Source organism: Rhamphochromis longiceps, linkage group LG13, assembly GCF_057381845.1.
Source record: "Rhamphochromis longiceps isolate RC_006_pf linkage group LG13, R_longiceps_female_GT1.1, whole genome shotgun sequence".
In the NCBI taxonomy this organism is placed as follows: Eukaryota; Metazoa; Chordata; class Actinopteri; order Cichliformes; family Cichlidae; genus Rhamphochromis; species Rhamphochromis longiceps.
In genome coordinates, this window is record NC_140569.1 from 39971323 (window position 1) to 39996864 (window position 25542).

A 25542-nucleotide genomic window follows, 5' to 3' on the forward strand; every position below is an offset into this window, starting at 1 on the left:
CGGAATTCCGGAATGCACCAAGGTTCCGGAATGTTCGGAATTCCGGAATGCACCAAGGTTCCGGAATGCGCAAAGGTTCCGGATTGTTCGGAGTTCCGGAATGTTCAGAGTTCCGGAATGCACCAAGGTTCCGGAATGTTCGGAATTCCGGAATGCACCAAGGTTCCGGAATGCACCAAGGTTCCGGAATGCACAAAGGTTCCGGAATGTTCGGAATTCCGGAATGTTCAGAGTTCCGGAATGTTCAGAGTTCCGGAATGCACCAAGGTTCCGGAATGTTCGGAATTCCGGAATGTTCAGAGTTCCGGAATGCACCAATGTTCCGGAATGTTCAGAGTTCCGGAGTGTTCAGAGTTCCGGAATGCACCAAGGTTCCGGAATGTTCGGAATTCCGGAATGTTCAGAGTTCCGGAATGCACCAAGGTTCCGGAATGTTCGGAATTCCGGAATGTTCAGAGTTCCGGAATGCACCAAGGTTCCGGAATGTTCGGAATTCCGGAATGTACCAAGGTTCCGGAATGTTCGGAATTCCGGAATGCACCAAGGTTCCGGAATGCACCAAGGTTCCGGAATGTTCGGAATTCCGGAATGCACCAAGGTTCCGGAATGTTCGGAATTCCGGAATGCACCAAGGTTCCGGAATGTTCAGAGTTCCGGAATGTTCGGAATTCCGGAATGTTCAGAGTTCCGGAATGCACCAAGGTTCCGGAATGGTCGGAATTCCGGAATGTACCAAGGTTCCGGAATGCACCAAGGTTCCGGAATGTTCGGAATTCCGGAATGCACCAAGGTTCCGGAATGTTCGGAATTCCGGAATGCACCAAGGTTCCGGAATGCACCAAGGTTCCGGAATGTTCGGAATTCCGGAATGTTCAGAGTTCCGGAATGCACCAAGGTTCCGGAATGTTCGGAATTCCGGAATGTTCAGAGTTCCGGAGTGTTCAGAGTTCCGGAGTGCACCAAGGTTCCGGAATGCACCAAGGTTCCGGAATGTTCGGAATTCCGGAATGTTCAGAGTTCCGGAAGGTTCAGAGTTCCGGAATGCACCAAGGTTCCGGAATGTTCAGAATTCCGGAATGTTCAGAGTTCCGGAATGCACCAAGGTTCCGGAATGTTCGGAATTCCGGAATGCACCAAGGTTCCGGAATGTTCGGAATTCCGGAATGTTCAGAGTTCCGGAATGTTCAGGGTTCCGGAATGTTCAGAGTTCCGGAATGCACCAAGGTTCCGGAATGTTCGGAATTCCGGAATGCACCAAGGTTCCGGAATGTTCAGAGTTCCGGAATGCACCAAGGTTCCGGAATGTTCATAGTTCCGGAATGCACCAAGGTTCCGGAATGTTCGGAATTCCGGAATGCACCAAGGTTCCGGAATGCACCAAGGTTCCGGAATGTTCGGAATTCCGGAATGTACCAAGGTTCCGGAATGTTCAGAGTTCCGGAATGCACCAAGGTTCCGGAATGTTCGGAATTCCGGAATGTTCAGAGTTCCGGAATGCACCAAGGTTCCGGAATGTTCGGAATTCCGGAATGTACCAAGGTTCCGGAATGTTCGGAATTCCGGAATGCACCAAGGTTCCGGAATGCACCAAGGTTCCGGAATGTTCGGAATTCCGGAATGCACCAAGGTTCCGGAATGTTCGGAATTCCGGAATGCACCAAGGTTCCGGAATGCGCAAAGGTTCCGGATTGTTCGGAGTTCCGGAATGTTCAGAGTTCCGGAATGCACCAAGGTTCCGGAATGTTCGGAATTCCGGAATGCACCAAGGTTCCGGAATGCACCAAGGTTCCGGAATGCACAAAGGTTCCGGAATGTTCGGAATTCCGGAATGTTCAGAGTTCCGGAATGTTCAGAGTTCCGGAATGCACCAAGGTTCCGGAATGTTCGGAATTCCGGAATGTTCAGAGTTCCGGAATGCACCAATGTTCCGGAATGTTCAGAGTTCCGGAGTGTTCAGAGTTCCGGAATGCACCAAGGTTCCGGAATGTTCGGAATTCCGGAATGTTCAGAGTTCCGGAATGCACCAAGGTTCCGGAATGTTCGGAATTCCGGAATGTTCAGAGTTCCGGAATGCACCAAGGTTCCGGAATGTTCGGAATTCCGGAATGTACCAAGGTTCCGGAATGTTCGGAATTCCGGAATGCACCAAGGTTCCGGAATGCACCAAGGTTCCGGAATGTTCGGAATTCCGGAATGCACCAAGGTTCCGGAATGTTCGGAATTCCGGAATGCACCAAGGTTCCGGAATGTTCAGAGTTCCGGAATGTTCGGAATTCCGGAATGTTCAGAGTTCCGGAATGCACCAAGGTTCCGGAATGTTCGGAATTCCGGAATGTTCAGAGTTCCAGAATGCACCAAGGTTCCGGAATGTTCGGAATTCCGGAATGTTCAGAGTTCCGGAATGCACCAAGGTTCCGGAATGTTCAGAGTTCCGGAATGTTCAGAGTTCCGGAATGCACCAAGGTTCCGGAATGTTCAGAGTTCCGGAATGTTCGGAATTCCGGAATGCACCAAGGTTCCGGAATGTTCGGAATTCCGGAATGCACCAAGGTTCCGGAATGCACCAAGGTTCCGGAATGCGCAAAGGTTCCGGATTGTTCGGAGTTCCGGAATGTTCAGAGTTCCGGAATGCACCAAGGTTCCGGAATGTTCGGAATTCCGGAATGCACCAAGGTTCCGGAATGCACCAAGGTTCCGGAATGCACAAAGGTTCCGGAATGTTCGGAATTCCGGAATGTTCAGAGTTCCGGAATGCACCAAGGTTCCGGAATGTTCGGAATTCCGGAATGTTCAGAGTTCCGGAATGCACCAATGTTCCGGAATGTTCAGAGTTCCGGAGTGTTCAGAGTTCCGGAATGCACCAAGGTTCCGGAATGTTCGGAATTCCGGAATGTTCAGAGTTCCGGAATGCACCAAGGTTCCGGAATGTTCGGAATTCCGGAATGCACCAAGGTTCCGGAATGTTCGGAATTCCGGAATGTTCAGAGTTCCGGAATGCACCAAGGTTCCGGAATGTTCGGAATTCCGGAATGCACCAAGGTTCCGGAATGTTCGGAATTCCGGAATGCACCAAGGTTCCGGAATGTTCGGAATTCCGGAATGCACCAAGGTTCCGGAATGTTCAGAGTTCCGGAATGTTCGGAATTCCGGAATGTTCAGAGTTCCGGAATGCACCAAGGTTCCGGAATGTTCGGAATTCCGGAATGTACCAAGGTTCCGGAATGTTCGGAATTCCGGAATGCACCAAGGTTCCGGAATGTTCGGAATTCCGGAATGCACCAAGGTTCCGGAATGCACCAAGGTTCCGGAATGTTCGGAATTCCGGAATGTTCAGAGTTCCGGAATGCACCAAGGTTCCGGAATGTTCGGAATTCCGGAATGTTCAGAGTTCCGGAGTGTTCAGAGTTCCGGAGTGCACCAAGGTTCCGGAATGCACCAAGGTTCCGGAATGTTCGGAATTCCGGAATGTTCAGAGTTCCGGAAGGTTCAGAGTTCCGGAATGCACCAAGGTTCCGGAATGTTCAGAATTCCGGAATGTTCAGAGTTCCGGAATGCACCAAGGTTCCGGAATGTTCGGAATTCCGGAATGTTCATTTTTCCGGAATGCACCAAGGTTCCGGAATGTTAAGAGTTCCGGAATGCACCAAGGTTCCGGAATGTTCGGAATTCCGGAATGCACCAAGGTTCCGGAATGTTCATAGTTCCGGAATGCACCAAGGTTCCGGAATGTTCGGAATTCCGGAATGCACCAAGGTTCCGGAATGCACCAAGGTTCCGGAATGTTCGGAATTCCGGAATGCACCAAGGTTCCGGAATGTTCGGAATTCCGGAATGTTCAGAGTTCCGGAATGCACCAAGGTTCCGGAATGTTCGGAATTCCGGAATGTACCAAGGTTCCGGAATGTTCAGAGTTCCGGAATGCACCAAGGTTCCGGAATGTTCGGAATTCCGGAATGTTCGGAATTCCGGAATGCACCAAGGTTCCGGAATACACCAAGGTTCCGGAATGTTCGGAATTCCGGAATGTTCAGAGTTCCGGAATGCACCAAGGTTCCGGAATGTTCGGAATTCCGGAATGTTCAGAGTTCCGGAGTGTTCAGAGTTCCGGAGTGCACCAAGGTTCCGGAATGCACCAAGGTTCCGGAATGTTCGGAATTCCGGAATGTTCAGAGTTCCGGAAGGTTCAGAGTTCCGGAATGCACCAAGGTTCCGGAATGTTCAGAATTCCGGAATGTTCAGAGTTCCGGAATGCACCAAGGTTCCGGAATGTTCGGAATTCCGGAATGTTCATTTTTCCGGAATGCACCAAGGTTCCGGAATGTTAAGAGTTCCGGAATGCACCAAGGTTCCGGAATGTTCGGAATTCCGGAATGCACCAAGGTTCCGGAATGTTCATAGTTCCGGAATGCACCAAGGTTCCGGAATGTTCGGAATTCCGGAATGCACCAAGGTTCCGGAATGCACCAAGGTTCCGGAATGTTCGGAATTCCGGAATGCACCAAGGTTCCGGAATGTTCGGAATTCCGGAATGTTCAGAGTTCCGGAATGCACCAAGGTTCCGGAATGTTCGGAATTCCGGAATGTACCAAGGTTCCGGAATGTTCAGAGTTCCGGAATGCACCAAGGTTCCGGAATGTTCGGAATTCCGGAATGTTCAGAGTTCCGGAATGCACCAAGGTTCCGGAATGTTCGGAATTCCGGAATGTTCAGAGTTCCGGAATGCACCAAGGTCCCGGAATGTTCAGAGTTCCGGAATGTTCAGAGTTCCGGAATGCACCAAGGTTCCGGAATGTTCAGAGTTCCGGAATGTTCAGAGTTCCGGAATGCACCAAGGTTCCGGAATGTTCAGAGTTCCGGAATGTTCAGAGTTCCGGAATGCACCAAGGTTCCGGAATGTTCGGAATTCCGGAATGCACCAAGGTTCCGGAATGTTCGGAATTCCGGAATGTTCAGAGTTCCGGAATGCACCAAGGTTCCGGAATGTTCGGAATTCCGGAATGCACCAAGGTTCCGGAATGTTCGGAATTCCGGAATGTTCAGAGTTCCGGAATGCACCAAGGTTCCGGAATGTTCGGAATTCCGGAATGTACCAAGGTTCCGGAATGTTCAGAGTTCCGGAATGCACCAAGGTTCCGGAATGTTCGGAATTCCGGAATGTTCAGAGTTCCGGAATGCACCAAGGTTCCGGAATGTTCGGAATTCCGGAATGTTCAGAGTTCCGGAATGCACCAAGGTTCCGGAATGTTCGGAATTCCGGAATGTTCAGAGTTCCGGAATGCACCAAGGTTCCGGAATGTTCAGAGTTCCGGAATGTTCAGAGTTCCGGAATGCACCAAGGTTCCGGAATGTTCAGAGTTCCGGAATGTTCAGAGTTCCGGAATGCACCAAGGTTCCGGAAGGTTCGGAATTCCGGAATGCACCAAGGTTCCGGAATGTTCGGAATTCCGGAATGTTCAGAGTTCCGGAATGCACCAAGGTTCCGGAATGTTCGGAATTCCGGAATGCACCAAGGTTCCGGAATGTTCGGAATTCCGGAATGTTCAGAGTTCCGGAATGCACCAAGGTTCCGGAATGTTCGGAATTCCGGAATGTACCAAGGTTCCGGAATGTTCAGAGTTCCGGAATGCACCAAGGTTCCGGAATGTTCGGAATTCCGGAATGTTCAGAGTTCCGGAATGCACCAAGGTTCCGGAATGTTCGGAATTCCGGAATGTTCAGAGTTCCGGAATGCACCAAGGTTCCGGAATGTTCGGAATTCCGGAATGTTCAGAGTTCCGGAATGCACCAAGGTTCCGGAATGTTCAGAGTTCCGGAATGTTCAGAGTTCCGGAATGCACCAAGGTTCCGGAATGTTCAGAGTTCCGGAATGTTCAGAGTTCCGGAATGCACCAAGGTTCCGGAAGGTTCGGAATTCCGGAATGTTCAGAGTTCCGGAATGCACCAAGGTTCCGGAATGTTCAGAGTTCCGGAATGTTCAGAGTTCCGGAATGCACCAAGGTTCCGGAATGTTCAGAGTTCCGGAATGTTCAGAGTTCCGGAATGCACCAAGGTTCCGGAATGTTCGGAATTCCGGAATGCACCAAGGTTCCGGAATGTTCGGAATTCCGGAATGCACCAAGGTTCCGTAATGTTCGGAATTCCGGAATGCACCAAGGTTCCGGAATGTTCGGAATTCCGGAATGCACCAAGGTTCCGTAATGTTCGGAATTCCGGAATGCACCAAGGTTCCGGAATGCGCAAAGGTTCCGGAATGTTCGGAGTTCCGGAATGTTCAGAGTTCCGGAATGCACCAAGGTTCCGGAATGTTCGGAATTCCGGAATGTTCAGAGTTCCGGAATGCACCAAGGTTCCGTAATGTTCGGAATTCCGGAATGCACCAAGGTTCCGGAATGCGCAAAGGTTCCGGAATGTTCGGAGTTCCGGAATGTTCAGAGTTCCGGAATGCACCAAGGTTCCGGAATGTTCGGAATTCCGGAATGTTCAGAGTTCCGGAATGTTCAGAGTTCCGGAATGCACCAAGGTTCCGGAATGTTCGGAATTCCGGAATGCACCAAGGTTCCGGAATGTTCGGAATTCCGGAATGTTCAGAGTTCCGGAATGCACCAAGGTTCCGGAATGTTCGGAATTCCGGAATGCACCAAGGTTCCGGAATGCACCAAGGTTCCGGAATGTTCGGAATTCCGGAATGCACCAAGGTTCCGGAATGTTCGGAATTCCGGAATGTTCGGAATTCCGGAATGCACCAAGGTTCCGGAATGCACCAAGGTTCCGGAATGCGCAAAGGTTCCGGAATGTTCGGAGTTCCGGAATGTTCAGAGTTCCGGAATGCACCAAGGTTCCGGAAGGTTCGGAATTCCGGAATGTTCAGAGTTCCGGAATGCACCAAGGTTCCGGAATGTTCAGAGTTCCGGAATGTTCAGAGTTCCGGAATGCACCAAGGTTCCGGAATGTTCAGAGTTCCGGAATGTTCAGAGTTCCGGAATGCACCAAGGTTCCGGAATGTTCGGAATCCCGGAATGTTCAGAGTTCCGGAATGCACCAAGGTTCCGGAATGTTCGGAATTCCGGAATGCACCAAGGTTCCGGAATGTTCGGAATTCCGGAATGCACCAAGGTTCCGGAATGTTCGGAATTCCGGAATGTTCAGAGTTCCGGAATGCACCAAGGTTCCGGAATGTTCGGAATTCCGGAATGCACCAAGGTTCCGTAATGTTCGGAATTCCGGAATGCACCAAGGTTCCGGAATGTTCGGAATTCCGGAATGCACCAAGGTTCCGTAATGTTCGGAATTCCGGAATGCACCAAGGTTCCGGAATGCGCAAAGGTTCCGGAATGTTCGGAGTTCCGGAATGTTCAGAGTTCCGGAATGCACCAAGGTTCCGGAATGTTCGGAATTCCGGAATGTTCAGAGTTCCGGAATGCACCAAGGTTCCGGAATGTTCAGAGTTCCGGAATGTTCAGAGTTCCGGAATGCACCAAGGTTCCGGAATGTTCGGAATTCCGGAATGCACCAAGGTTCCGGAATGTTCCAAGGTTCCGGAATGCACCAAGGTTCCGGAATGTTCGGAATTCCGGAATGCACCAAGGTTCCGGAATGCGCAAAGGTTCCGGAATGTTCGGAGTTCCGGAATGTTCAGAGTTCCGGAATGCACCAAGGTTCCGGAATGTTCGGAATTCCGGAATGTTCAGAGTTCCGGAATGTTCAGAGTTCCGGAATGCACCAGGGTTCCGGAATGTTCGGAATTCCGGAATGCACCAAGGTTCCGGAATGTTCGGAATTCCGGAATGTTCAGAGTTCCGGAATGCACCAAGGTTCCGGAATGTTCGGAATTCCGGAATGCACCAAGGTTCCGGAATGCACCAAGGTTCCGGAATGTTCGGAATTCCGGAATGCACCAAGGTTCCGGAATGCACCAAGGTTCCGGAATGCGCAAAGGTTCCGGAATGTTCGGAGTTCCGGAATGTTCAGAGTTCCGGAATGCACCAAGGTTCCGGAAGGTTCGGAATTCCGGAATGTTCAGAGTTCCGGAATGCACCAAGGTTCCGGAATGTTCAGAGTTCCGGAATGTTCAGAGTTCCGGAATGCACCAAGGTTCCGGAATGTTCAGAGTTCCGGAATGTTCAGAGTTCCGGAATGCACCAAGGTTCCGGAATGTTCGGAATCCCGGAATGTTCAGAGTTCCGGAATGCACCAAGGTTCCGGAATGTTCGGAATTCCGGAATGCACCAAGGTTCCGGAATGTTCGGAATTCCGGAATGCACCAAGGTTCCGGAATGTTCGGAATTCCGGAATGTTCAGAGTTCCGGAATGCACCAAGGTTCCGGAATGTTCGGAATTCCGGAATGCACCAAGGTTCCGTAATGTTCGGAATTCCGGAATGCACCAAGGTTCCGGAATGTTCGGAATTCCGGAATGCACCAAGGTTCCGTAATGTTCGGAATTCCGGAATGCACCAAGGTTCCGGAATGCGCAAAGGTTCCGGAATGTTCGGAGTTCCGGAATGTTCAGAGTTCCGGAATGCACCAAGGTTCCGGAATGTTCGGAATTCCGGAATGTTCAGAGTTCCGGAATGCACCAAGGTTCCGGAATGTTCAGAGTTCCGGAATGTTCAGAGTTCCGGAATGCACCAAGGTTCCGGAATGTTCGGAATTCCGGAATGCACCAAGGTTCCGGAATGTTCCAAGGTTCCGGAATGCACCAAGGTTCCGGAATGTTCGGAATTCCGGAATGTACCAAGGTTCCGGAATGTTCGGAATTCCGGAATGCACCAAGGTTCCGGAATGCACCAAGGTTCCGGAATGTTCGGAATTCCGGAATGCACCAAGGTTCCGGAATGTTCGGAATTCCGGAATGCACCAAGGTTCCGGAATGCACCAAGGTTCCGGAATGTTCGGAATTCCGGAATGCACCAAGGTTCCGGAATGTTCGGAATTCCGGAATGTTCAGAGTTCCGGAATGCACCAAGGTTCCGGAATGTTCAGAGTTCCGGAATGTTCAGAGTTCCGGAATGCACCAAGGTTCCGGAATGTTCGGAATTCCGGAATGCACCAAGGTTCCGGAATGTTCAGAGTTCCGGAATGCACCAAGGTTCCGGAATGTTCGGAATTCCGGAGTGTTCAGAGTTCCGGAATGCACCAAGGTTCCGGAATGTTCAGAGTTCCGGAATGTTCAGAGTTCCGGAATGCACCAAGGTTCCGGAATGTTCGGAATTCCGGAATGCACCAAGGTTCCGGAATGTTCGGAATTCCGGAATGTTCAGAGTTCCGGAATGCACCAAGGTTCCGGAATGTTCGGAATTCCGGAATGTACCAAGGTTCCGGAATGCACCAAGGTTCCGGAATGTTCGGAATTCCGGAATGCACCAAGGTTCCGGAATGTTCGGAATTCCGGAATGCACCAAGGTTCCGGAATGTTCGGAATTCCGGAATGTTCAGAGTTCCGGAATGCACCAAGGTTCCGGAATGTTCAGAGTTCCGGAATGTTCAGAGTTCCGGAATGCACCAAGGTTCCGGAATGTTCGGAATTCCGGAATGTACCAAGGTTCCGGAATGTTCGGAATTCCGGAATGCACCAAGGTTCCGGAATGCACCAAGGTTCCGGAATGTTCGGAATTCCGGAATGCACCAAGGTTCCGGAATGCACCAAGGTTCCGGAATGTTCGGAATTCCGGAATGCACCAAGGTTCCGGAATGTTCGGAATTCCGGAATGCACCAAGGTTCCGGAATGCACCAAGGTTCCGGAATGCACCAAGGTTCCGGAATGTTCGGAATTCCGGAATGCACCAAGGTTCCGGAATGTTCGGAATTCCGGAATGTTCAGAGTTCCGGAATGCACCAAGGTTCCGGAATGTTCAGAGTTCCGGAATGTTCAGAGTTCCGGAATGCACCAAGGTTCCGGAATGTTCGGAATTCCGGAATGCACCAAGGTTCCGGAATGTTCAGAGTTCCGGAATGCACCAAGGTTCCGGAATGTTCGGAATTCCGGAATGTTCAGAGTTCCGGAATGCACCAAGGTTCCGGAATGTTCAGAATTCCGGAATGTTCAGAGTTCCGGAATGCACCAAGGTTCCGGAATGCACCAAGGTTCCGGAATGCACCAAGGTTCCGGAATGCGCAAAGGTTCCGGAATGTTCGGAATTCCGGAATGTACCAAGGTTCCGGAATGCACCAAGGTTCCGGAATGTTCGGAATTCCGGAATGTTCAGAGTTCCGGAATGCACCAAGGTTCCGGAATGTTCGGAATTCCGGAATGCACCAAGGTTCCGGAATGTTCGGAATTCCGGAATGCACCAAGGTTCCGGAATGTTCGGAATTCCGGAATGTTCAGAGTTCCGGAATGTTCAGAGTTCCGGAATGCACCAAGGTTCCGGAATGTTCAGAGTTCCGGAGTGTTCAGAGTTCCGGAATGCACCAAGGTTCCGGAATGTTCGGAATTCCGGAATGTACCAAGGTTCCGGAATGTTCAGAGTTCCGGAATGCACCAAGGTTCCGGAATGTTCGGAATTCCGGAATGTTCAGAGTTCCGGAATGCACCAAGGTTCCGGAATGTTCGGAATTCCGGAATGTACCAAGGTTCCGGAATGTTCGGAATTCCGGAATGCACCAAGGTTCCGGAATGCACCAAGGTTCCGGAATGTTCGGAATTCCGGAATGTTCAGAGTTCCGGAATGTTCAGAGTTCCGGAATGCACCAAGGTTCCGGAATGTTCGGAATTCCGGAATGTTCAGAGTTCCGGAATGCACCAATGTTCCGGAATGTTCAGAGTTCCGGAGTGTTCAGAGTTCCGGAATGCACCAAGGTTCCGGAATGTTCGGAATTCCGGAATGTACCAAGGTTCCGGAATGTTCAGAGTTCCGGAATGCACCAAGGTTCCGGAATGTTCGGAATTCCGGAATGTACCAAGGTTCCGGAATGTTCAGAGTTCCGGAATGCACCAAGGTTCCGGAATGTTCGGAATTCCGGAATGTTCAGAGTTCCGGAATGCACCAAGGTTCCGGAATGTTCGGAATTCCGGAATGTACCAAGGTTCCGGAATGTTCGGAATTCCGGAATGCACCAAGGTTCCGGAATGCACCAAGGTTCCGGAATGTTCGGAATTCCGGAATGTTCAGAGTTCCGGAATGCACCAAGGTTCCGGAATGTTCAGAGTTCCGGAATGCACCAAGGTTCCGGAATGTTCGGAATTCCGGAATGCACCAAGGTTCCGGAATGTTCGGAATTCCGGAATGCACCAAGGTTCCGGAATGCACCAAGGTTCCGGAATGTTCGGAATTCCGGAATGCACCAAGGTTCCGGAATGTTCAGAGTTCCGGAATGTTCAGAGTTCCGGAATGCACCAAGGTTCCGGAATGTTCGGAATTCCGGAATGCACCAAGGTTCCGGAATGTTCAGAGTTCCGGAATGTTCAGAGTTCCGGAATGCACCAAGGTTCCGGAATGTTCGGAATTCCGGAATGTTCAGAGTTCCGGAATGCACCAAGGTTCCGGAATGTTCAGAATTCCGGAATGTTCAGAGTTCCGGAATGCACCAAGGTTCCGGAATGCACCAAGGTTCCGGAATGCACCAAGGTTCCGGAATGCGCAAAGGTTCCGGAATGTTCGGAATTCCGGAATGTACCAAGGTTCCGGAATGCACCAAGGTTCCGGAATGTTCGGAATTCCGGAATGCACCAAGGTTCCGGAATGTTCGGAATTCCGGAATGTTCAGTTCCGGAATGTTCAGAGTTCCGGAATGTTCAGAGTTCCGGAATGCACCAAGGTTCCGGAATGTTCGGAATTCCGGAATGTTCAGAGTTCCGGAATGTTCAGAGTTCCGGAATGTACCAAGGTTCCGGAATGTTCAGAGTTCCGGAATGTTCAGAGTTCCGGAATGCACCAAGGTTCCGGAATGTTCGGAATTCCGGAATGCACCAAGGTTCCGGAATGTTCGGAATTCCGGAATGTTCAGAGTTCCGGAATGCACCAAGGTTCCGGAATGTTCGGAATTCCGGAATGTACCAAGGTTCCGGAATGTTCGGAATTCCGGAATGCACCAAGGTTCCGGAATGCACCAAGGTTCCGGAATGTTCGGAATTCCGGAATGCACCAAGGTTCCGGAATGTTCGGAATTCCGGAATGCACCAAGGTTCCGGAATGTTCGGAATTCCGGAATGTTCAGAGTTCCGGAATGCACCAAGGTTCCGGAATGTTCAGAGTTCCGGAATGTTCAGAGTTCCGGAATGCACCAAGGTTCCGGAATGTTCGGAATTCCGGAATGTTCAGAGTTCCGGAATGCACCAAGGTTCCGGAATGTTCGGAATTCCGGAATGTACCAAGGTTCCGGAATGTTCGGAATTCCGGAATGCACCAAGGTTCCGGAATGCACCAAGGTTCCGGAATGTTCGGAATTCCGGAATGCACCAAGGTTCCGGAATGCACCAAGGTTCCGGAATGTTCGGAATTCCGGAATGCACCAAGGTTCCGGAATGTTCGGAATTCCGGAATGCACCAAGGTTCCGGAATGCACCAAGGTTCCGGAATGTTCGGAATTCCGGAATGCACCAAGGTTCCGGAATGTTCGGAATTCCGGAATGTTCAGAGTTCCGGAATGCACCAAGGTTCCGGAATGCACCAAGGTTCCGGAATGTTCGGAATTCCGGAATGCACCAAGGTTCCGGAATGTTCGGAATTCCGGAATGTTCAGAGTTCCGGAATGCACCAAGGTTCCGGAATGTTCAGAATTCCGGAATGTTCAGAGTTCCGGAATGCACCAAGGTTCCGGAATGCATCAAGGTTCCGGAATGCACCAAGGTTCCGGAATGCGCAAAGGTTCCGGAATGTTCGGAATTCCGGAATGTACCAAGGTTCCGGAATGCACCAAGGTTCCGGAATGTTCGGAATTCCGGAATGCACCAAGGTTCCGGAATGTTCGGAATTCCGGAATGTTCAGTTCCGGAATGTTCAGAGTTCCGGAATGTTCAGAGTTCCGGAATGCACCAAGGTTCCGGAATGTTCGGAATTCCGGAATGTTCAGAGTTCCGGAATGTTCGGAATTCCGGAATGCACCAAGGTTCCGGAATGTTCGGAATTCCGGAATGCACCAAGGTTCCGGAATGCACCAAGGTTCCGGAATGTTCGGAATTCCGGAATGTTCAGAGTTCCGGAATGCACCAAGGTTCCGGAATGTTCGGAATTCCGGAATGTTAAGAGTTCCGGAATGTTCAGAGTTCCGGAATGTTCAGAGTTCCGGAATGCACCAAGGTTCCGGAATGTTCGGAATTCCGGAATGCACCAAGGTTCCGGAATGTTCGGAATTCCGGAATGTTCAGAGTTCCGGAATGTTCAGAGTTCCGGAATGCACCAAGGTTCCGGAATGTTCGGAATTCCGGAATGCACCAAGGTTCCGGAATGTTCGGAATTCCGGAATGTTCAGAGTTCCGGAATGTTCAGAGTACCGGAATCCACCAAGGTTCCGGAATGTTCAGAGTTCCGGAATGCACCAAGGTTCCGGAATGTTCAGAGTTCCGGAATGCACCAAGGTTCCGGAATGTTCAGAGTTCCGGAATGCACCAAGGTTCCGGAATGTTCGGAATTCCGGAATGCACCAAGGTTCCGGAATGTTCAGAGTTCCGGAATGCACCAAGGTTCCGGAATGTTCAGAGTTCCGGAATGCACCAAGGTTCCGGAATGTTCAGAGTTCCGGAATGCACCAAGGTTCCGGAATGTTCGGAATTCCGGAATGCACCAAGGTTCCGGAATGTTCGGAATTCCGGAATGCACCAAGGTTCCGGAATGTTCAGAGTTCCGGAATGCACCAAGGTTCCGGAATGCACCAAGGTTCCGGAATGTTCGGAATTCCGGAATGCACCAAGGTTCCGGAATGTTCGGAATTCCGGAATGTTCAGAGTTCCGGAATGCACCAAGGTTCCGGAATGTTCGGAATTCCGGAATGCACCAAGGTTCCGGAATGTTCGGAATTCCGGAGTGTTCAGAGTTCCGGAATGCACCAAGGTTCCGGAATGTTCGGAATTCCGGAATGTTCAGAGTTCCGGAATGCACCAAGGTTCCGGAATGTTCGGAATTCCGGAATGCACCAAGGTTCCGGAATGCACCAAGGTTCCGGAATGTTCGGAATTCCGGAATGCACCAAGGTTCCGGAATGCACCAAGGTTCCGGAATGCGCAAAGGTTCCGGAATGTTCGGAGTTCCGGAATGTTCAGAGTTCCGGAATGCACCAAGGTTCCGGAAGGTTCGGAATTCCGGAATGTTCAGAGTTCCGGAATGCACCAAGGTTCCGGAATGTTCAGAGTTCCGGAATGTTCAGAGTTCCGGAATGCACCAAGGTTCCGGAATGTTCAGAGTTCCGGAATGTTCAGAGTTCCGGAATGCACCAAGGTTCCGGAATGTTCGGAATCCCGGAATGTTCAGAGTTCCGGAATGCACCAAGGTTCCGGAATGTTCGGAATTCCGGAATGCACCAAGGTTCCGGAATGTTCGGAATTCCGGAATGCACCAAGGTTCCGGAATGTTCGGAATTCCGGAATGTTCAGAGTTCCGGAATGCACCAAGGTTCCGGAATGTTCGGAATTCCGGAATGCACCAAGGTTCCGTAATGTTCGGAATTCCGGAATGCACCAAGGTTCCGGAATGTTCGGAATTCCGGAATGCACCAAGGTTCCGTAATGTTCGGAATTCCGGAATGCACCAAGGTTCCGGAATGCGCAAAGGTTCCGGAATGTTCGGAGTTCCGGAATGTTCAGAGTTCCGGAATGCACCAAGGTTCCGGAATGTTCGGAATTCCGGAATGTTCAGAGTTCCGGAATGCACCAAGGTTCCGGAATGTTCAGAGTTCCGGAATGTTCAGAGTTCCGGAATGCACCAAGGTTCCGGAATGTTCGGAATTCCGGAATGCACCAAGGTTCCGGAATGTTCCAAGGTTCCGGAATGCACCAAGGTTCCGGAATGTTCGGAATTCCGGAATGTACCAAGGTTCCGGAATGTTCAGAGTTCCGGAATGCACCAAGGTTCCGGAATGTTCGGAATTCCGGAATGTTCAGAGTTCCGGAATGCACCAAGGTTCCGGAATGTTCGGAATTCCGGAATGTACCAAGGTTCCGGACTGTTCGGAATTCCGGAATGCACCAAGGTTCCGGAATGCACCAAGGTTCCGGAATGTTCGGAATTCCGGAATGCACCAAGGTTCCGGAATGTTCGGAATTCCGGAATGCACCAAGGTTCCGGAATGCACCAAGGTTCCGGAATGTTCGGAATTCCGGAATGCACCAAGGTTCCGGAATGTTCGGAATTCCGGAATGTTCAGAGTTCCGGAATGCACCAAGGTTCCGGAATGTTCAGAGTTCCGGAATGTTCAGAGTTCCGGAATGCACCAAGGTTCCGGAATGTTCGGAATTCCGGAATGCACCAAGGTTCCGGAATGTTCAGAGTTCCGGAATGCACCAAGGTTCCGGAATGTTCGGAATTCCGGAGTGTTCAGAGTTCCGGAATGCACCAAGGTTCCGGAATGTTCAGAGTTCCGGAATGTTCAGAGTTCCGGAATGCACCAAGGTTCCGGAATGTTCGGAATTCCGGAATGCACCAAGGTTCCGGAATGTTCGGAATTCCGGAATGTTCAGAGTTCCGGAATGCACCAAGGTTCCGGAATGTTCGGAATTCCGGAATGTACCAAGGTTCCGGAATGCACCAAGGTTCCGGAATGTTCGGAATTCCGGAATGCACCAAGGTTCCGGAATGTTCGGAATTCCGGAATGCACCAAGGTTCCGGAATGTTCGGAATTCCGGAATGTTCAGAGTTCCGGAATGCACCAAGGTTCCGGAATGTTCAGAGTTCCGGAATGTTCAGAGTTCCGGAATGCACCAAGGTTCCGGAATGTTCAGAGTTCCGGAATGTTCAGAGTTCCGGAATGCACCAAGGTTCCGGAATGTTCGGAATTCCGGAATGCACCAAGGTTCCGGAATGTTCAGAGTTCCGGAATGTTCAGAGTTCCGGAATGCACCAAGGTTCCGGAATGTTCGGAATTCCGGAATGTTCAGAGTTCCGGAATGCACCAAGGTTCCGGAATGTTCAGAATTCCGGAATGTTCAGAGTTCCGGAATGCACCAAGGTTCCGGAATGCACCAAGGTTCCGGAATGCACCAAGGTTCCGGAATGCGCAAAGGTTCCGGAATGTTCGGAATTCCGGAATGTACCAAGGTTCCGGAATGCACCAAGGTTCCGGAATGTTCGGAATTCCGGAATGCACCAAGGTTCCGGAATGTTCGGAATTCCGGAATGTTCAGTTCCGGAATGTTCAGAGTTCCGGAATGTTCAGAGTTCCGGAATGCACCAAGGTTCCGGAATGTTCGGAATTCCGGAATGCACCAAGGTTCCGGAATGTTCGGAATTCCGGAATGTTCAGAGTTCCGGAATGCACCAAGGTTCCGGAATGTTCGGAATTCCGGAATGTACCAAGGTTCCGGAATGTTCGGAATTCCGGAATGCACCAAGGTTCCGGAATGCACCAAGGTTCCGGAATGTTCGGAATTCCGGAATGCACCAAGGTTCCGGAATGTTCGGAATTCCGGAATGCACCAAGGTTCCGGAATGTTCGGAATTCCGGAATGTTCAGAGTTCCGGAATGCACCAAGGTTCCGGAATGTTCAGAGTTCCGGAATGTTCAGAGTTCCGGAATGCACCAAGGTTCCGGAATGTTCGGAATTCCGGAATGTTCAGAGTTCCGGAATGCACCAAGGTTCCGGAATGTTCGGAATTCCGGAATGTACCAAGGTTCCGGAATGTTCGGAATTCCGGAATGCACCAAGGTTCCGGAATGCACCAAGGTTCCGGAATGTTCGGAATTCCGGAATGCACCAAGGTTCCGGAATGCACCAAGGTTCCGGAATGTTCGGAATTCCGGAATGCACCAAGGTTCCGGAATGTTCGGAATTCCGGAATGCACCAAGGTTCCGGAATGCACCAAGGTTCCGGAATGTTCGGAATTCCGGAATGCACCAAGGTTCCGGAATGTTCGGAATTCCGGAATGTTCAGAGTTCCGGAATGCACCAAGGTTCCGGAATGTTCAGAGTTCCGGAATGTTCAGAGTTCCGGAATGCACCAAGGTTCCGGAATGTTCGGAATTCCGGAATGCACCAAGGTTCCGGAATGTTCAGAGTTCCGGAATGTTCAGAGTTCCGGAATGCACCAAGGTTCCGGAATGTTCGGAATTCCGGAATGTTCAGAGTTCCGGAATGCACCAAGGTTCCGGAATGTTCAGAATTCCGGAATGTTCAGAGTTCCGGAATGCACCAAGGTTCCGGAATGCATCAAGGTTCCGGAATGCACCAAGGTTCCGGAATGCGCAAAGGTTCCGGAATGTTCGGAATTCCGGAATGTACCAAGGTTCCGGAATGCACCAAGGTTCCGGAATGTTCGGAATTCCGGAATGCACCAAGGTTCCGGAATGTTCGGAATTCCGGAATGTTCAGTTCCGGAATGTTCAGAGTTCCGGAATGTTCAGAGTTCCGGAATGCACCAAGGTTCCGGAATGTTCGGAATTCCGGAATGTTCAGAGTTCCGGAATGTTCGGAATTCCGGAATGCACCAAGGTTCCGGAATGTTCGGAATTCCGGAATGCACCAAGGTTCCGGAATGCACCAAGGTTCCGGAATGTTCGGAATTCCGGAATGTTCAGAGTTCCGGAATGCACCAAGGTTCCGGAATGTTCGGAATTCCGGAATGTTAAGAGTTCCGGAATGTTCAGAGTTCCGGAATGTTCAGAGTTCCGGAATGCACCAAGGTTCCGGAATGTTCGGAATTCCGGAATGCACCAAGGTTCCGGAATGTTCGGAATTCCGGAATGTTCAGAGTTCCGGAATGTTCAGAGTTCCGGAATGCACCAAGGTTCCGGAATGTTCGGAATTCCGGAATGCACCAAGGTTCCGGAATGTTCGGAATTCCGGAATGTTCAGAGTTCCGGAATGTTCAGAGTACCGGAATCCACCAAGGTTCCGGAATGTTCAGAGTTCCGGAATGCACCAAGGTTCCGGAATGTTCAGAGTTCCGGAATGCACCAAGGTTCCGGAATGTTCAGAGTTCCGGAATGCACCAAGGTTCCGGAATGTTCAGAGTTCCGGAATGCACCAAGGTTCCGGAATGTTCGGAATTCCGGAATGCACCAAGGTTCCGGAATGTTCAGAGTTCCGGAATGCACCAAGGTTCCGGAATGTTCAGAGTTCCGGAATGCACCAAGGTTCCGGAATGTTCAGAGTTCCGGAATGCACCAAGGTTCCGGAATGTTCGGAATTCCGGAATGCACCAAGGTTCCGGAATGTTCGGAATTCCGGAATGCACCAAGGTTCCGGAATGTTCAGAGTTCCGGAATGCACCAAGGTTCCGGAATGCACCAAGGTTCCGGAATGTTCGGAATTCCGGAATGCACCAAGGTTCCGGAATGTTCGGAATTCCGGAATGTTCAGAGTTCCGGAATGCACCAAGGTTCCGGAATGTTCGGAATTCCGGAATGCACCAAGGTTCCGGAATGTTCGGAATTCCGGAGTGTTCAGAGTTCCGGAATGCACCAAGGTTCCGGAATGTTCAGAGTTCCGGAATGTTCAGAGTTCCGGAATGCACCAAGGTTCCGGAATGTTCGGAATTCCGGAATGCACCAAGGTTCCGGAATGTTCGGAATTCCGGAATGTTCAGAGTTCCGGAATGCACCAAGGTTCCGGAATGTTCGGAATTCCGGAATGTACCAAGGTTCCGGAATGTTCGGAATTCCGGAATGCACCAAGGTTCCGGAATGCACCAAGGTTCCGGAATGTTCGGAATTCCGGAATGCACCAAGGTTCCGGAATGCACCAAGGTTCCGGAATGTTCAGAGTTCCGGAATGCACCAAGGTTCCGGAATGTTCGGAATTCCGGAATGCACCAAGGTTCCGGAATGTTCAGAGTTCCGGAATGCACCAAGGTTCCGGAATGTTCATAGTTCCGGAATGCACCAAGGTTCCGGAATGTTCGGAATTCCGGAATGCACCAAGGTTCCGGAATGCACCAAGGTTCCGGAATGTTCGGAATTCCGGAATGCACCAAGGTTCCGGAATGTTCGGAATTCCGGAATGTTCAGAGTTCCGGAATGCACCAAGGTTCCGGAATGTTCGGAATTCCGGAATGCACCAAGGTTCCGGAATGTTCGGAATTCCGGAATGCACCAAGGTTCCGGAATGTTCGGAATTCCGGAATGCACCAAGGTTCCGGAATGTTCGGAATTCCGGAATGTTCAGAGTTCCGGAATGCACCAAGGTTCCGGAATGTTCGGAATTCCGGAATGTACCAAGGTTCCGGAATGTTCAGAGTTCCGGAATGCACCAAGGTTCCGGAATGTTCGGAATTCCGGAATGTTCAGAGTTCCGGAATGCACCAAGGTTCCGGAATGTTCGGAATTCCGGAATGCACCAAGGTTCCGGAATGTTCGGAATTCCGGAATGTTCAGAGTTCCGGAATGCACCAAGGTTCCGGAATGTTCAGAGTTCCGGAATGCACCAAGGTTCCGGAATGTTCGGAATTCCGGAATGCACCAAGGTTCCGGAATGTTCGGAATTCCGGAATGCACCAAGGTTCCGGAATGCACCAAGGTTCCGGAATGTTCGGAATTCCGGAATGCACCAAGGTTCCGGAATGTTCGGAATTCCGGAATGTTCAGAGTTCCGGAATGCACCAAGGTTCCGGAATGTTCAGAGTTCCGGAATGTTCAGAGTTCCGGAATGCACCAAGGTTCCGGAATGTTCGGAATTCCGGAATGCACCAAGGTTCCGGAATGTTCAGAGTTCCGGAATGTTCAGAGTTCCGGAATGCACCAAGGTTCCGGAATGTTCGGAATTCCGGAATGTTCAGAGTTCCGGAATGCACCAAGGTTCCGGAATGTTCAGAATTCCGGAATGTTCAGAGTTCCGGAATGCACCAAGGTTCCGGAATGCACCAAGGTTCCGGAATGCACCAAGGTTCCGGAATGCGCAAAGGTTCCGGAATGTTCGGAATTCCGGAATGTACCAAGGTTCCGGAATGCACCAAGGTTCCGGAATGTTCGGAATTCCGGAATGCACCAAGGTTCCGGAATGTTCGGAATTCCGGAATGTTCAGTTCCGGAATGTTCAGAGTTCCGGAATGTTCAGAGTTCCGGAATGCACCAAGGTTCCGGAATGTTCGGAATTCCGGAATGTTCAGAGTTCCGGAATGTTCAGAGTTCCGGAATGCACCAAGGTTCCGGAATGTTCAGAGTTCCGGAATGTTCAGAGTTCCGGAATGCACCAAGGTTCCGGAATGTTCGGAATTCCGGAATGCACCAAGGTTCCGGAATGTTCGGAATTCCGGAATGCACCAAGGTTCCGGAATGCACCAAGGTTCCGGAATGTTCGGAATTCCGGAATGTTCAGAGTTCCGGAATGCACCAAGGTTCCGGAATGTTCGGAATTCCGGAATGTTCAGAGTTCCGGAGTGTTCAGAGTTCCGGAGTGCACCAAGGTTCCGGAATGCACCAAGGTTCCGGAATGTTCGGAATTCCGGAATGTTCAGAGTTCCGGAAGGTTCAGAGTTCCGGAATGCACCAAGGTTCCGGAATGTTCAGAATTCCGGAATGTTCAGAGTTCCGGAATGCACCAAGGTTCCGGAATGTTCGGAATTCCGGAATGTTCATTTTTCCGGAATGCACCAAGGTTCCGGAATGTTAAGAGTTCCGGAATGCACCAAGGTTCCGGAATGTTCGGAATTCCGGAATGCACCAAGGTTCCGGAATGTTCGGAATTCCGGAATGTTCAGAGTTCCGGAATGCACCAAGGTTCCGGAATGTTCGGAATTCCGGAATGTACCAAGGTTCCGGAATGTTCGGAATTCCGGAATGCACCAAGGTTCCGGAATGCACCAAGGTTCCGGAATGTTCAGAGTTCCGGAATGCACCAAGGTTCCGGAATGTTCGGAATTCCGGAATGCACCAAGGTTCCGGAATGTTCGGAATTCCGGAATGTACCAAGGTTCCGGAATGTTCGGAATTCCGGAATGCACCAAGGTTCCGGAATGCACCAAGGTTCCGGAATGTTCGGAATTCCGGAATGCACCAAGGTTCCGGAATGTTCGGAATTCCGGAATGCACCAAGGTTCCGGAATGCACCAAGGTTCCGGAATGTTCGGAATTCCGGAATGCACCAAGGTTCCGGAATGTTCGGAATTCCGGAATGTTCAGAGTTCCGGAATGCACCAAGGTTCCGGAATGTTCAGAGTTCCGGAATGCACCAAGGTTCCGGAATGTTCGGAATTCCGGAATGCACCAAGGTTCCGGAATGTTCGGAATTCCGGAATGTTCAGAGTTCCGGAATGCACCAAGGTTCCGGAATGTTCAGAGTTCCGGAATGCACCAAGGTTCCGGAATGTTCGGAATTCCGGAATGCACCAAGGTTCCGGAATGTTCAGAGTTCCGGAATGTTCAGAGTTCCGGAATGCACCAAGGTTCCGGAATGTTCGGAATTCCGGAGTGTTCAGAGTTCCGGAATGCACCAAGGTTCCGGAATGTTCAGAGTTCCGGAATGTTCAGAGTTCCGGAATGCACCAAGGTTCCGGAATGTTCGGAATTCCGGAATGCACCAAGGTTCCGGAATGTTCGGAATTCCGGAATGTTCAGAGTTCCGGAATGCACCAAGGTTCCGGAATGTTCGGAATTCCGGAATGTACCAAGGTTCCGGAATGTTCGGAATTCCGGAATGCACCAAGGTTCCGGAATGCACCAAGGTTCCGGAATGTTCGGAATTCCGGAATGCACCAAGGTTCCGGAATGTTCGGAATACCGGAATGCACCAAGGTTCCGGAATGTTCGGAATTCCGGAATGTTCAGAGTTCCGGAATGCACCAAGGTTCCGGAATGTTCAGAGTTCCGGAATGTTCAGAGTTCCGGAATGCACCAAGGTTCCGGAATGTTCGGAATTCCGGAATGTTCAGAGTTCCGGAATGCACCAAGGTTCCGGAATGTTCGGAATTCCGGAATGTACCAAGGTTCCGGAATGTTCGGAATTCCGGAATGCACCAAGGTTCCGGAATGCACCAAGGTTCCGGAATGTTCGGAATTCCGGAATGCACCAAGGTTCCGGAATGCACCAAGGTTCCGGAATGTTCGGAATTCCGGAATGCACCAAGGTTCCGGAATGTTCGGAATTCCGGAATGCACCAAGGTTCCGGAATGCACCAAGGTTCCGGAATGTTCGGAATTCCGGAATGCACCAAGGTTCCGGAATGTTCGGAATTCCGGAATGTTCAGAGTTCCGGAATGCACCAAGGTTCCGGAATGCACCAAGGTTCCGGAATGTTCGGAATTCCGGAATGCACCAAGGTTCCGGAATGTTCGGAATTCCGGAATGTTCAGTTCCGGAATGTTCAGAGTTCCGGAATGTTCAGAGTTCCGGAATGCACCAAGGTTCCGGAATGTTCGGAATTCCGGAATGTTCAGAGTTCCGGAATGTTCGGAATTCCGGAATGCACCAAGGTTCCGGAATGTTCGGAATTCCGGAATGCACCAAGGTTCCGGAATGCACCAAGGTTCCGGAATGTTCGGAATTCCGGAATGTTCAGAGTTCCGGAATGCACCAAGGTTCCGGAATGTTCGGAATTCCGGAATGTTAAGAGTTCCGGAATGTTCAGAGTTCCGGAATGTTCAGAGTTCCGGAATGCACCAAGGTTCCGGAATGTTCGGAATTCCGGAATGCACCAAGGTTCCGGAATGTTCGGAATTCCGGAATGTTCAGAGTTCCGGAATGTTCAGAGTTCCGGAATGCACCAAGGTTCCGGAATGTTCGGAATTCCGGAATGCACCAAGGTTCCGGAATGTTCGGAATTCCGGAATGTTCAGAGTTCCGGAATGTTCAGAGTACCGGAATCCACCAAGGTTCCGGAATGTTCAGAGTTCCGGAATGCACCAAGGTTCCGGAATGTTCAGAGTTCCGGAATGCACCAAGGTTCCGGAATGTTCGGAATTCCGGAATGCACCAAGGTTCCGGAATGTTCAGAGTTCCGGAATGTTCAGAGTTCCGGAATGCACCAAGGTTCCGGAATGTTCGGAATTCCGGAATGTTCAGAGTTCCGGAATGCACCAATGTTCCGGAATGTTCAGAGTTCCGGAGTGTTCAGAGTTCCGGAATGCACCAAGGTTCCGGAATGTTCATTGTTCCGGAATGCACCAAGGTTCCGGAATGTTCGGAATTCCGGAATGCACCAAGGTTCCGGAATGTTCATTGTTCCGGAATGTTCAGAGATCCGGAATGTTCAGAGTTCCGGAATGCACCAAGGTTCCGGAATGTTCGGAATTCCGGAATGCACCAAGGTTCCGGAATGTTCGGAATTCCGGAATGTTCAGAGTTCCGGAATGCACCAAGGTTCCGGAATGTTCGGAATTCCGGAATGCACCAAGGTTCCGGAATGTTCGGAATTCCGGAATGCACCAAGGTTCCGGAATGTTCGGAATTCCGGAATGCACCAAGGTTCCGGAATGTTCGGAATTCCGGAATGTTCAGAGTTCCGGAGTGCACCAAGGTTCCAGAATGTTCAGAGTTCCGGAATGCACCAAGGTTCCGGAATGTTCGGAATTCCGGAGTGTTCAGAGTTCCGGAGTGCACCAAGGTTCCGGAATGCACCAAGGTTCCGGAATGTTCGGAATTCCGGAATGTTCAGAGTTCCGGAAGGTTCAGAGTTCCGGAATGCACCAAGGTTCCGGAATGTTCGGAATTCCGGAATGTTCAGAGTTCCGGAATGCACCAAGGTTCCGGAATGTTCGGAATTCCGGAATGCACCAAGGTTCCGGAATGCACCAAGGTTCCGGAATGCACAAAGGTTCCGGAATGTTCGGAATTCCGGAATGTTCAGAGTTCCGGAATGTTCAGAGTTCCGGAATGCACCAAGGTTCCGGAATGTTCGGAATTCCGGAATGTTCAGAGTTCCGGAATGAACCAATGTTCCGGAATGTTCAGAGTTCCGGAGTGTTCAGAGTTCCGGAATGCACCAAGGTTCCGGAATGTTCGGAATTCCGGAATGTTCAGAGTTCCGGAATGCACCAAGGTTCCGGAATGTTCGGAATTCCGGAATGTACCAAGGTTCCGGAATGTTCGGAATTCCGGAATGCACCAAGGTTCCGGAATGCACCAAGGTTCCGGAATGTTCGGAATTCCGGAATGCACCAAGGTTCCGGAATGTTCGGAATTCCGGAATGCACCAAGGTTCCGGAATGTTCGGAATTCCGGAATGCACCAAGGTTCCGGAATGCACCAAGGTTCCGGAATGTTCGGAATTCCGGAATGTTCAGAGTTCCGGAATGCACCAAGGTTCCGGAATGTTCGGAATTCCGGAATGTTCAGAGTTCCGGAGTGTTCAGAGTTCCGGAGTGCACCAAGGTTCCGGAATGCACCAAGGTTCCGGAATGTTCGGAATTCCGGAATGTTCAGAGTTCCGGAAGGTTCAGAGTTCCGGAATGCACCAAGGTTCCGGAATGTTCAGAATTCCGGAATGTTCAGAGTTCCGGAATGCACCAAGGTTCCGGAATGTTCGGAATTCCGGAATGCACCAAGGTTCCGGAATGTTCGGAATTCCGGAATGTTCAGAGTTCCGGAATGTTCAGAGTTCCGGAATGTTCAGAGTTCCGGAATGCACCAAGGTTCCGGAATGTTCATAGTTCCGGAATGCACCAAGGTTCCGGAATGTTCGGAATTCCGGAATGCACCAAGGTTCCGGAATGCACCAAGGTTCCGGAATGTTCGGAATTCCGGAATGCACCAAGGTTCCGGAATGTTCGGAATTCCGGAATGTTCAGAGTTCCGGAATGCACCAAGGTTCCGGAATGTTCGGAATTCCGGAATGTACCAAGGTTCCGGAATGTTCAGAGTTCCGGAATGCACCAAGGTTCCGGAATGTTCGGAATTCCGGAATGTTCAGAGTTCCGGAATGCACCAAGGTTCCGGAATGTTCGGAATTCCGGAATGTTCAGAGTTCCGGAATGCACCAAGGTTCCGGAATGTTCGGAATTCCGGAATGTTCAGAGTTCCGGAATGCACCAATGTTCCGGAATGTTCAGAGTTCCGGAGTGTTCAGAGTTCCGGAATGCACCAAGGTTCCGGAATGTTCGGAATTCCGGAATGTACCAAGGTTCCGGAATGTTCAGAGTTCCGGAATGCACCAAGGTTCCGGAATGTTCGGAATTCCGGAATGTTCAGAGTTCCGGAATGCACCAAGGTTCCGGAATGTTCGGAATTCCGGAATGTACCAAGGTTCCGGAATGTTCAGAGTTCCGGAATGCACCAAGGTTCCGGAATGTTCGGAATTCCGGAATGTTCGGAATTCCGGAATGTACCAAGGTTCCGGAATGTTCGGAATTCCGGAATGCACCAAGGTTCCGGAATGCACCAAGGTTCCGGAATGTTCGGAATTCCGGAATGCACCAAGGTTCCGGAATGTTCGGAATTCCGGAATGCACCAAGGTTCCGGAATGCACCAAGGTTCCGGAATGTTCGGAATTCCGGAATGCACCAAGGTTCCGGAATGTTCGG